Raw genomic sequence first — 14621 nt, 5'->3', positions numbered from 1 at the left:
TTTTTAAATTCTTTGTACCACTCTGCCGTATACCCATCTGATCCTGGTGACTTGCTTAATTTAAGCCTACTAATTGCAGCTTTTAATTCAACTTCAGTTATGTCAGCAGTCATTTAATTTCCATTTTACAGCTCCATCTCTCACTCCTTCTCTCCTTTCCTTTATCCTCATTTGTTTTTGGATAACTATCAAGTAATATCCATAAAAAGCCCACAGACTTCCAAAGGGCTCTATTCAATTGTCTCTGGCCCTTCCGTCACCACATTCAATACTATTTCTTCTTATATGTCTTCATTTTTCTTAAAGCAAGGATTCCCCTCTACTATAGTTGACAGTGCCTTTAACTACCTTAATCCCATTTCCTGCATTTCTTCTCTCACCTCTTTCCCTTCTTCTCATAACCACAGCAAATGGCCCTTGTCTTCACTCTTCTTCTCAGGCAGTCCCTCAGGACTGGGGATGACTTGCTTTTGCTCTAATTTTTTGGGTTCTTGGGTGGGTGATGGGAACAACAAGCTCTTCCACAGCTGAGCAAGGGGTGACTAAGAGGGCAGGCAGGTGGTAGTTTGTTAAGTAGTGTATTCCCATTGCTATTTAAACACCATTTTTCATTCTCCCAATATTCTCAGAAGGAGTTCTAAAAGGACTCCCCTATATTTGAGGCTGTGCCCTCTGGTCTTACACTGTCCCACCGTAGGAAACATCCTCTCCACATCCACTCCATCAAGGCTTTTCACCATTCGATACGTTTCAATTAAGTCATCCCTCATTCTTCTAAATTCCAGTGATTACAGGCCCAGAACGATCACTCTTCATATGACAATCAGTTTAACCCTGGAATCATTTTTGTGAACCTCCTTTGAACCCTCTCCAGTTTCAGCACATCCTTTCTAAGATAAAGGGCCAAAACAGCACTGAATACTACAAGTGAGGCCTCTTTAGTGCTTTATAAAGTCTCAACATTACATCCTTGCTTCTATATTCTAGTCCTCTTGAAGAGAATGCTAACACTGCATTTACTTCCCTCACCACAGACTCAACCACACACTCAACCTGAAAATTAACCTTTAAGGAATCCTGCACAAGGACTCCCAAGTCCTTTTGTGTCTCAGATTTTTGTATTTTCTCTCCATTTAGAAAATAGTCAACCAAAGTGCACGATCATACACTTCCCTACACTGTATTTCATCTGCCACTTCTTTGCCCATTCTCCTAATCTGTCTAAGTCCTTCTGGTGCCTCCCAATTTCCTCAAAACTACGTGCCCGTCCACCTATCTTCATATCATCTGCAAACTTTGCAACAAAGCCATCAATTCCATTATCCAAATCATTGATATATAACGTAAAAAGAATCAGTTCCAACACAGTACACTACTAATCAGCCACTGCTTTATCCATACTAAAATCTTTCCTGCAATATCATGGGCTCGTAGCTTGTTAAACAGCCTCATATATGTCAAAGGCCTTCTGAAAATCAAAATACACAACATCAACCGATTCTCCTTTGTCTATCCTGCTTATTATTTCTTCAAAGAAGGAGGTAGCATTGCCAGTGATGGACCTTCACCATCCAGGAATGCCCTCTGCACATTACTAGTATCAGGGAGCAGGTACAGGAGCTTGAAGATGCATACTCAACAATTTAGCAACACCTTCTTCCCTTCCGTCATCAGATTTCTGAAAGGTCCATGAACCCATGAAAACTACCTCATTATTCCTTTTATTTACTTTTGTAATTTAAAGATTTTTATATCCTTGCATTGTACTGCTGCCACAAAATAACAACTTTAATCATATGTTAGTGCTAATAAATCTGATTCTGATGCCAAATGTCTTTGAGGTGTCTGCTGTAGTAGATCAAGCCTCAGAAGATATAGAAAGGCAGGAATCACTGTTGTCCAGTAGATCATGAGTTCAGTGCCAAGTCAGAAGTGTTAATCTTTGAAGATCCTTTTCTTCATTCAACCATGGGCTGTGCTAGCTCACTGACAGCAATGGTGAAGTTCACCATTGATGTTTGCCTTTGCCAAGAATGAGCTCCACCAGACTCCATTGTCAAAGGATCAGTCTACACCATGTCCGATACTCTCAGTGTGATGCCACCATCAAACATATTTTTCTCCTCTTCACTTTCAGTTATGAGCACTTATTCTCCGCTATGCCCTGGTCCATTTCAATTAACTATTCACCTTCAACAAACCATGCAACACAGGAGATGCAACAACGGTCCTTTTACTCTCTTCTGTCTTGCTATTCAAGACATTGAACCTTCTTCCTAGATGAAAAAGTAATTTTTTTGTATATCATTCAATTTCATGCACTCTATTCAATGCATTCATACATTTGATCCAAAGAGTCCAGACACCTGCCATTTCAATTCACCAAATGCCTATCAATTTATAGGAAGCAACAGTAGCACAGTGATTACAACCATAGCCTGACCACTCCAAAGATCTGGGGTCATTCCTAACTTTAGTTGCTGTCTGTGTGTTCTCCCTATTTCTGTTTGGGTTTCCCTGGGTGCTTTGTTTCTTCCCACATGTTGAGTATGTGCTCGTTGGTAAATTAGATGCCTACTATAAATTGCCCAAAGTGTAGGTGGATGGAAGGAAATCAGGGTCAGAAGTTGATGCAGATGCAAGAATTAAAAGGAAGTAGCAGCTTAATTTAGTGCTCTACAAACTGACATGACTTCCAAACCCAACTTTTGGCTTCCGCCATTACATTTATTCTTCACCACATTATTCTGTGCTTCTCTTCTTTCTTTGTCTCCTTGCTTTTCATGTGTTTACACAGCTAACTTTTTACAGCTCTTCCTCCACAGACGTTGCATGACTTATTTGATGCCTCCGGCAGTATTGGACTGCAGCCTGCATCTAAGAAATGTCCATTTTTCATCCTTGCAATTATATCCTCACAATACATCTGGGAACTCAGCCTAACCCATGCCCACCTAAAGTGTATGCAGCCCCTTACTGGGCCTAGATGGAAACTTGGCTCGTTATTGGCCCCGCTAACAGCCATGGGACTCAGCAGCGAGAGAAGGCCACCTTTCATAAACAATAGGCATCTAGGGTCAGTATGATTTGGAGTTCAACCAAATAGGAACATTGTGATATTCCAATTAAAGAAACCTCAGTTTGAGTGAATGCTGCATAAATACTACCCATACACAATTATCAGTCGGCAAGAGATAAGAGATCATACACCACATAAAATTACAATGAAAGTATATTTACAAATTTCAGCTTTATTGAACAGTTAGTAGGAAAAATAAAGAGGAAAAAATTAAAAATGGCCATTGCAGTTAAACAAGTCTAAATGTGCACATCGTTGGAGCTCACCTTGAAGTTGTCTTTTTACTCATGCTCTGGGCCCATGGTTTGCGTGAAAGCACACATCACATTCCGAACTTCGCTTGAAATCTATCTCGAACAAACATGTGCTCTCTCAGGAGTATTGTCCTTCCTTCTCGGAGCCATTCATCTGCACAAAGCACCTTGTGCAATAGGGACACTCTTCCCCACAACATCCTGAGCCATCTTCCCTCCTGTCCTCTCTGCAGCTCCCACCAAAAAGACCATGAACCCCACCAGTGTCCGTCACCAATCTCTGTCTGCCCAACTTTCTCTAGAAACTTCTCCCAACTCCACCATCCTGATTAGCTGATATAACATTCATAAGTTGAACATCATAGCCCCTTATCTTTAGCTGAAAGCCAAACATGCTAACAGCAGGACACACTGCTTCTACAGAAAGCTACTAAATGAAATACCCTACAGCGTTAGCAGTAAAAATCTTAACCAGAGAATTACATGTATTAGGAGTGGTAATGAACAAAGAATTTTCTAATTTCAGGTAATCCACACTGTTAGTGTTCTCCCCCCACCCATATGCTCACCTATCCATCATCTCCCTTTGTTCTCTTTTCCAGTTCTTCAGTTCCAGTTCCAGTTTCCATCTACCCATCTGGTTCCACTGATCCTCTACCAGCTTTTGTTTCCCTCCTCCCACACCTGGTTCCACCTAACGCCCAGTTGTCTCTATTCCACCTCCAGCTCCACCTCCTACACTGCTCTTTACTCTGGCAATCTTTCCTCTTCCCTCTCACTCCTGATTTTATACTTGGTGCTTGACCTGCTGAGTTCCTCCAAAGTCCTGTTTTCCAGTTGCAAAGTCTGTTGGGTCCTTCCTCCTGTCCTGCCATACCAGGAGAGTGTCGCACCACCCTAGGAATGCGACTCTGCATACCCTCTCCCAGCCTAGAGCTGGTAGCCCACCCCAACCTCCTCAACCCCCATTCTCAGTAGAAGCCTGTTTTGGCAGAAGAACATCCCTTTGGGGTAATCCACATCACACACTTTCTGTGTGTATCCTTGCCATCAGAGCTCAACTTCCTCCTCCCTCTCAATAACTTCCACCTCCACTCCTAACCAACACCCCCCACCTGAACTATTCGCAAAGAACAACTGTTTTTCGACGCTTTCCAAGCAGATAGGCACATGGAAACAATCATAATGCATTTGTTGTATCTGTATTCTGTAGGTGACTGAAGACTAGCAAATACCAAGTCGGTCTAATGTAATTCCCTCAGTCCACATTTACTTCTATGAGATTTGAGTAGTTTGATTTGTCCAACATTTGTGTTGCTCCTAATTTCAATGCAGTGAAGATTTTGATCTAATTTAATTTGCATTGAACCATCAGGTCTGATCCTTCCTGTAAGTTCTGCTTGTGACCTGCATTTACAACTCACCAGTGCCCTCAAGTGACAAATGATGGAACAACAGTTTCTTTCTCTTAAATATGAGCATTTTAAAACCAAGTGCCATGAATCTGAGTTGTGTTCAAAGCTAAAGCCTGCAAATGGTGCAATTTAGTACAAGAAGCCAAAATGCTGGCAACAATGGCTTGTGTACTATAGAAAAAACATGCAAACATTTCTAAATTTGATGAGGTAGCGGCCATTCAATATAATCACACTAAAGCATGGGTTCCCAACTTCTTTTATGCCATGGATTATTACCATTAATCGAAGGGTCTGTGAACCCCAGGCTGGGAATCCCTGCATTAAAGGCAGCAGGACATCTCTGTACAGAGATGAACAAAGACAGAGAAAAGAGGGAGAAGTAATTTAAATGACCAATTCTCATAAATACAATGTTAATATCACTAGTATTGTTACATTCAGAGATTCCATCTTAAAATCATCTTAAACCAAGGCCTCATCCAATGTCTTAAGAGATCACACAATATTATTCATTAAGTACAAAGAATGGTCTAAAAATTCTATAACATACCATGTTTATGATGGGTTATGAAGTTGATTTGAAGTTTAAATGGGGTTGGCTTTTGTTAATTTTGGGATTAAGCTATACCTTAATCCTCTTTGTGAATGAAGACAGCAGGACAGGCAACAATGGCATCAGTCAGCATGCAATGCACGTTTGATAACCCTCCTGCAGCAATGGAGTTCATATACACAATTTAGCAATTAAATGTGGCTTTGAATGGCAGTGCTGGCACTAATAGAGATGAGGTTCTGTCCTTTTAAATATCTTTCTTTGAGGCAGTAAGTTTCAGAGATGTATGAGAAATACTTTTAAAAGTTCCACCCGACCCCAACCTTGGTAGGGCTGGCACAGAAGCGTTGTGGTTAGCACAATGCTTTACAGGACCAGCGACCCAGGTTCATTTCCCGCTGCTGCCTGTAAGGAGTTTGTACATTCTCCCCGTGACCGCACAGGTTTCCTCCAGGTGCTCCGGTTAACTCCCACAGTCCAAAGACGTACCGGTTACTAGATTAATTGGTCATTATAAATTGTCCCATGATTAGGCTAGGGTTAAATCAGTGGATTGCTGAGTGGTGCGGCTAAAGGGCTGGAAGAGCCTATCCATATATCTCAATAAATAAATAACAAATAAATAAATAAGGCCTCCAACTATTGCCCCCTAATAACTTAACACTACCACTGGCAAAGTCCCCTCCAAGCACCACTCCTCACACCATCCTGACTTGAAAATATTGTTACGTACCCTGTAACTGGGTCACTTACCAGCAAAGATAGAGAGGTCCGTTGAAGTCTGATGGTACTATTTTTAACAGTATTTATTGATAAAAATACACAAAAATAACATCGATGCAAACATACATATAATGTACGTCATCAATACTAAATCTAAAAGCGCGGGTATAATAATAATCAATAAGAAATAACTCTATCGTTGCCTAGGGGATAATGTATTGTCCGATGGAAATATAAAAGTCACTCAAGTTCATTCAAGCTGCAGGCTGCAGCCTTTGGTTGGAGTCAAGAGAGAGAGTTTAAAACTTGCCCATTCCTTTTATGATGTCAATCCTTCGAGAGTCGTTGGGGCTGATTTCTCCTTTGTGTTAGCTAAAGCCGTTCTTCCGTGGCAAGGCCCACCAATTCCGAGGCAACTGGAAAAGGACGCACGTGGACTTTCCACCGGCTTTTGCTATTATGCTGTTACAGGATTTCTAGCATTTCTTCTGGTGCGTCTGAAGGGGCTGTTCCCCCAGACCCTCTTTTATCCTGACTCACAGGGTCTCAGATGGCAATCAGATTGGGATGATGCAATCCCTCAACCAGCCCACTCTGGTCATCTCCCTGAGGGGCTTCAATGAATAGTACAGTACTCAATACACAATTCCGTCTCCAAGAGACAATGGCCGTTATCCGTGGCTTTGTCTTGCTGAGGCCGGGACACATTACAAAACCTGTGTATTCTGAGTGTCTCTCTCTCATTTCCTGGGTCCCAGACCCGAATTAATAGCGATCTTGCGATTCTCAAAAAGGAGGGGGCTACTTTGTACCCTTCGGCCCCTCAGAGTTGTGGCACATTCGTAACAATATGTTATCTAATTTTCTCATTTGAGCCAGAGTTTGTGGCAGGATACTGAATATCCCTATTAGCTGGGGCCAGATGTGGTGAGCCACCTTCCTTCAGCACTATAGCTCTTCTGGTGGGAGGTACTCTCAAGTGCTGATTGTTCCATGACTTAGACCAAAGGATAATTAGGGAGCAACAGTATATACACACACACACACACACACACACACACACACACACATGTAAGACACAAGAGACTGCAGGTGCTGGAATCAAGAACAACTAATTAGAGGCTGGAGGAACTCAGTGAATCAGGCAGCATCTGTGGAAGAAAACAGACAGTTGACATTTTGAGTCAAGACCCTTCTTCCAGACTGAAAAGTAGAGGGAGAAATCCAGTATAAATTGATAAGGGTGTATAAGGGACAGGAACCGGCTGCATTGGAAGTGTTCCCATCTTCTTGCTGCCGTTGTCCTTTTTGTAGCACAGTTTGCAAGTTTGGGAGGTAACTTGGTAATTATCTGCAATGCATTTTGGAGATGGAACACCCACTGGCGGCGCCAGAGATTTTTTTTGCTGGTGCTGCAGTGGGGCTGAATTATTCAGTGATGGTGCTGAGGGATGTACTGTGTGGTAATATGTATTCGCAAAGCCAGACCCATGGCGTTCAAAAGTCAGTCTCAAGCATTATCTGCCTATTATAAATGCCTCTGTTGATTCACAAGCAACAGCAGTTGATAGGTCTAATATAGAAGTGAACTGTGACCGTGTCAACAGCTTCGGAGACAACCCGGGCCTCACAGAGCATAAACAAACCGACAGAGCATCCGACCCACAGCGCACAAAATGAATCACGCACCAATCCCGCAACCAGCGTCAAATGCGTGCTTTTCAACTGAAAAGCACAACACTAACCCATAATGTCCACTGCTATTCGCATTACATAGACAGACAATGCCAAAAGATACACCGTTATTAAAGTCAAGTAAGGCAAACAACAGATGCAAGGCCTTACCAGGAGTTGGACAAATCGTACAGACCATGCAATACCTCAATTAATTCGGCTACTGAATTTAAAACAAAAATCAACAGAATCACCGCTTGGAAGTCTAAGCAAAACCAGTAGGCTTAATAGCAGTAAATGTAATGTTGCAGGAAACATAAGGACTATGGGGTATCCACCACAAAAGAATAATTATAATCAGCATTAGCCTAGGCCCAAATTTTTAAAAAATCAACTGCAATCACTATTGATGTTTTCAGAGAAGCACAATCCGTCTGTCGTTGTGATCGGTGGCGAAAGCATCAATGATTTTCTGGACATCAAGTGCCTTGGTCCTCGGCTGTTTATGGCCAACAGGGTCAAGTTGCTATTCCTTAGGTAGTTTTTGAGGCGTCTGAGGCAAGAGAAACTCCATTCGCATGAGGCAGAGTCAGTGATATGCAGATTAGTTTGTATAAATCTATAAATGCATCGTGGTAGGGTCTCATTAGAGCTAGAAGTTCCACTGTGTCATTCACTGTCTGTCCTTGCTTTTGTTTTGTTTCCAGCAGTAGCTCTGCAGTCAGGTTCACTTCAGTCACTCCATAGTATTGGGCCATTGGCCAAAGACAATTCTCGTCTAGGAAGAGCTTGTGTTAGGGACTCAATGCTGAGACTCCAGTCAGAACACCCCCAGTCTCAATTGAGAACCGTCTTTTCATTTTAGTCAGAAATCTGTCTGTAACTGGATAGAAACAGTGCTTGCGAAGGTGATCAGAGGATGTGACAGGTGTGCGTTCGGTTTGGGCCTCAACAACAAAATCATGTAGGCGGCGGGGTGGCTGGGCCTGTCTCCTTTCATGTGCTCTGCTCTGTATACCGGCCTTGACGCACAGGTCCCTAGCTCTTGCCTGAATTTCACTCCATGATTCCTCTCCCCGTTTTGCTGAGAGTGCATCGATAACAGACCGAGCCAAGTCCATAGCGGATGAAAGCTCCAAACTGGGAGATTGTAGCTGGTCTGACATGAACTTGGTGACTCGGAATAAATCCTCAGACAGAGTGAGAAGTAAAGCAAACTGCTGGTCAATCAGTCCATTTACAGCTCTGGCCTCTGTTTTCCTCCGTGCACTTGGTTGACCCAGAATATCCTGCAGTGTAGCTCGAATGGCAGGGAGTTATTTCCTTATAGCCCACAAAGCTGTATACTGCCATGTCCAGCGTATATCTGACAATTTCTTCAACTCCACAGGCTGTGCAGTTGATTCCAGTTCTCTCTGTTTCTTCATGAAAAGATCATGGGCAACAGAGTGGGCAAAAGAAGTTGTAAAGCAGCTGCAGAGTTTCAAAAACTCACCCGCTTGTTGTACATTGCTCACAACATCCACTAAAACAAGGTTAAGTCTGTGAGCATGGCAGTGTATATATATATACTGCCTGCGGGACCTCTTTCCTGTACCCCGTTATTGCACCCGGACATCACTGCCACCCCGTCATAACACTGACCTGTACACGTGTTATCAATAACACACTGGGCAAGTGCAAGAACTATTCAAGCACTGTTTCGTTCTTCAAATACCGCACCACCACTCCCTTTGTTCCTTTTTACTCAAGTCTTTACTTCCATCCACCATGATGGCAAAATGTCCAGCCTCCTTGTTTTCTGCACTTATTTGACGTCTGACCATATCTGCCATAATACCCATAATTTCATTTTGGATATCATGATGGGTGTTTTTTTTGCATTTTCAGGATTGTCCTCTTTTTTTTAGCTACAGTCTTATCAAACTGCCCAGTTACACTGAGCAACTCAACAAAGTTTCCCCTGTTGCCAGATCCATCATCCTCCCGGTGTCCTCGCTGGGCAATGCCTTGGCACGCAGTGTAGCGTAGAGACTCAACCACTGCTCTCATCTACTCACCATTCTCTTGGACAATCTTTGCATGTCCTTTATCAAGCATATTTACCAATCTTGAACCATCTTGTTTTCTCTATCTGAACTCGGCCCATGCCTCCATAGCAAACTCATGAGCTGCACTTACATGGTGGGTTTTGAAAGCTGTTGTAGCTTTCCGCCGGTTGCGGTAACCAGTGACAGTGAAGGTAGACTCAGAATGGAACCCACGTCCTCCACACAGGAAATGCCTACATGTGAAGCAGAACGTAGTATCTTTCGTGATCGAACGTTCCAGCCAGGAGTACAGGTCAAACCAGCCACGAATAAAGCTCCTTTGCTGATTGCCAAACTGTTGCAAAGGGTACTTTTTCCAATGCTGGCCGACGGGGTCCTTCCTCAGGCTGCTGGCTAACATCGCTAACAGTATTCCCACTAGCACTAAGAGCAGCTTCATCTACATTCTCTTCCGAACACCCCTCCATTTCTTATTCCTCTATTTCGCCCTCACACTCCTTCGATGAACTGCCGTCGTCCTCGTCCCCACTTACTTCCTTCTGCATGTCACTTTCAATTAGACAGGCTCAGGCTGAGACGCCACTGATTCCTCTGGATGAGGTTGTTTTCTCATTAAATATCGAGCCATTTTTCACACTGGCCAAAATGATGCACGTGCCAGGCCCACGCTAGCTTGTAAAAGCACAATGTGTGTGTGCGGCATCCGTTAGTCTCACGAGACCATGGATCCTGCACAATGTATGTATACTATCAAGCCCTTGCGTGAGTGACATCACCACCTGAAGTGACCTTAGATCAGCTTAACTGATCTGAGAGAGGACAGCAACGGCGAGACATTGACAACGAACGAATGAGCACAAGTGTAGAGTGGATCTGACCTCAGACCAGCACAGAGTTTATAACTTTTGCTGCGTGGGTGCTAATGGTAATTGGGGGTGCTGTTTCACTAGATCAACTGGAGAAACAAGCTGTATTCAAAACTATACAGAGAAAGCAGCTGCAATTTGTATGTCAAATTTCAGTTAATTTCTTGGTGGTGCTATTGTGATTTCTGCTGGTGCTATAGCACCGCCACTGGGAACACACCACAATATAGTCATAGTACAGCACTAGGAATGAATGGAAGGGGTGGAAATAAGTAATTTCTTCTTAAACTAATAAAAATTAATTTTAAAAATCAACGTCTGTTTGACTAGTTTAATAAATTTTAAAACTGTAGAGTGGAGGATGAGGGGTCTCGGGCCTAAAGATTTGAATCTTCCTCTTTCCACAGATCATATCTGACCTGCAGAATATTTTTGACATTTCTTGTTTTTATTCCAGAACCATAGTTGTGGCATATTGTAACTTCACATCTTTAGCGTGTTCAAGATCCCTGAATTTACAGTGCTCCAATTTCACAGGTTTAGTACATCTGACAACTGCTGTGTTGTAGCATCAGAATCAGATTTATTTTCACTGTCGCATATGAGATGAAATTTGTTTTTTGCAACAGCAGTACAATGCTAAAATAAAAGTTAATATAAATTACAAAATAAATAAAAAAAGTACCAAAAAAGAAATACTGAGGTACAGTTCATGGGTTCATGAACTGCTCAGAAATCTGATGATGGAGGGATCTATTTCATTAGGAGTTTGAACAGATTTGATATGTCACAATGCCTCTTGTAAATTTCTATAAATGCATGGTGGAGAGCATTCTCTCTGGTTGCATCACAGCATGGTACAGCACCTCCACAAGAGGCTGCAGAGGGTTGTGGACTCAGCCAGTTCCATCACAGGCACAACCCTCCTCTCCATTGTGGACATCTTCAAGGCGCAATGCCTCAGGAAGGGAGCATCAATCATTAAGGACACTTACTATCTGGAACATGTTTAACGTGGTCCAGAAACAGATTCAGTAAATTCCAGAAAAGTGGTTTAAATTGGATTTGCAAATTAGACATGCTTTACAGTAGGTTACAGGATTGTTTAAAAAATGTATGCTCAGCATAATCCAGAATCATAGGAATAGCTAGCTCCAAAAAGCCATGTTTATTGAATTCCCAAATCAGCTGATGTTTGGATTATTGGAGAGAATAGTTCACATGGTGTTGAGAGTGAGAGGCTATTTGACTCTCAGTGGTGATATTATGTTACTTCCAGTCTGGTAAAAATTTAAATCAATATAAACTACAGGCAGACCCTGGATTATGAACGAGTTCCGTTCCTGAGTCCGTCTTTAAGTCGGATTTGTACGTAAGTTGGAACAGGTACATCCGGTATTATTTAGCATCAGTCAAACGTTTGTCTTAGTATATAGTATATATTTTACTTTTCTATGCATATAAAACACTTAAGAAATGTATGTATTTCAATAATTAAACCACTGCATTGCTTAGTAATAATTGTAGCTTTCATCAGGACAGGGCCTTTCACATGCTCCATTATTCTCACTTTATCCTTTATCCTTTAAAATTGTTCCGATCGTTGACCCACTGTAGCTTAACGCTTTTCCAATGACCGATGGCGTTTCATCTCTTTCCGATCGCTTTATTATTTCCACTTTATTTTCAATCATGATCATTTTCCGTCAACGGAACAGAAACACTGCGGATTCAGCAGCAGCCGCGGGTGGCGGGTCCTCTGCTCCCCTGGGTCCTAAAGTCCAAGGCACTGAGATAAGTTAAATGGGACAAGTGGGGACGGTGTTGACTGGAAAAGGGGGAGGGGGGTCAGGGTGAATTTTGCTAAGAAAAATTTAAGCCAGATATGAAGTTACACACTCAACACAGTGTTAACGGCAACAACTTAAAAAGGCGGACAGCGTCGTGATCCAACTTAAAATGGCGTTCTCCTTCCTCCATTCGTAAGTACGAGTTGTTTGTAAGTTGGACATTCGTGACTCGGGGACTGCCTGTAGTTTGTTTTCTATACAGGAATCTACTATTGCTTCAGCACAGTGTTGGGTGGCACAGTAGCACAATAGTGTGACACTTTACAGCACCAGCGATTGGAAGATTGGGCTTTCAATTCCCACCACTGTAGGTGTTTGTGTGTTTTCTCTGTGACTGTGGGGGTTTCTTCTGAATGCTCCAGTTTCCATAAAGACATATGGGCTAGGGTTGGTAAATTGTTGGCGCTGGAAGCATGGTAACACTTATGGGCTTTCCCCTGCACATCATTGGGCTATGATGGTTGTTGATGCAAAACAAAGTACTTCACTGTATATGTCAATGTTTTGATGAACAGGTGACAAATAAAGCTAATCTTTATCTTTATATCAATAAATGGAAGTCAGCTTCATCCTTTTATTTATTTTTTAATGACAGTGTCAGATTTTATATAAACAGTACGATTGATGGTAAATGGAGCACTGCTGGGAATCCTTTCAAGATAAAAGGTCATTTCGGAGAACTGTGACTAGGCATGACATAGTACTGGATCTGCCCAGAGACTGATGGGTAAGCTTCAGCTGCCCAGTGACTAATCAATGTATTGTTTGGGAGCACTCCAGAGACTATCCATTACATTATTCTTGAGCTATTGGAGAATGACCATTAGTTCCATTGTCCTGAGTTACCATGAACAATAATGTCCTGTTGTTGTCCAGACACTGACCACTAGGTATAACACTCAGAAGCTGCCTAGAGAATGACCATTACTTACATCACCCTGGAGGTGCCCGGGAGTGACTATCAGTTATATTGTCCTGGATCTGCCAAAAGATCCACCATCAGTTCCTTTGTATGGTTTATTTTTGCCTGCAGTAGTTTGATGTTCATATGTTAAGCAGCAAACTTTCTCAACTTGTTGAGCACTGGAAACTAAAAGACGATCAAATAAATTATACTTTAATTAAATATTCTGCTACCTTCAGTTTGTTGTTTCTCCAGGTACTTTGTAAAGGATGTTCGGTGTACACAGCAATATTCCAGTCGTGATCGACTACAGATGTTTGCTGATTTCAAACTGGGATTAGCTGTCTATCAGAGAGCTGATGATGCTTTAGTCCTGGATAAACATCCCTCCCTGGTGTAAACAACAGCTGGTTAATCAAATCAGCTTCCCCTTTCTTGAGATACACTGCTTAAATCTCACCACTGCTTCGAGGGTTGATTAATTGTTCCCTTCTGTCAGCATGTGTAGTTTGTTGTACTCCACAAGCACCACTGGTTAACTCCATGAGGGATAAATCTTTCTGAACCTTACTGCTCAGCAAAACTGTCTGCAGTTCCCATTGTTAGACTGGGAAACTCATAGCAACTCCCGGAGCATGTCAACAAGCAGCTAAACATGGAAACCCAAAAGCTCCTGCTATTGATTCCCACCACCTCAATAAGGAACACTTCTTCCTCACAATCTCCAAAAAAATCAATTAATTGATGAAAACCAGGAACTTACAATTATTCTCACTGCAAAATATCTTGAAAATATTGCTTTGTAGCATAATATGCTTTTATTGTTACATTAGACTATAATTACATCATTTCAAGTTGCCTGGAATAAAAACTGTGTTCTGTACTCTTCTGTGATAAATATTTTAAAGTGAATCGTTTTCAAAAAAATATTTAAAATATAAGGGTCTTTGATACTTCGACTTCAATCTTAATCAGAATATGTTTCCATTTTTTGCAGCATATAAAATGTTTACAATGAAACAAAAATTGTGTGAGAATTCTGCAACAAAATTGGTTGCTCATCCAAGATAATGTCAGCATTGTGCTGGGTGGCAGGGGTCCTTTTGAACTGATGCTTGAAAACTGTCATTTGCTATTTATCATAAAATACTGGCCAACGATTTACAATTATTTGTATTCCTTAACAGTTGCATCATGTACAGTGAAATACCTTAAAGTAGCAACTCAATAGCCTGATTCTATTTTGTTC

Source organism: Hemitrygon akajei, chromosome 26, assembly GCF_048418815.1.
Source record: "Hemitrygon akajei chromosome 26, sHemAka1.3, whole genome shotgun sequence".
Lineage (NCBI taxonomy): Eukaryota > Metazoa > Chordata > Chondrichthyes > Myliobatiformes > Dasyatidae > Hemitrygon > Hemitrygon akajei.
Note: the sequence above shows the minus strand (reverse complement) of the source record.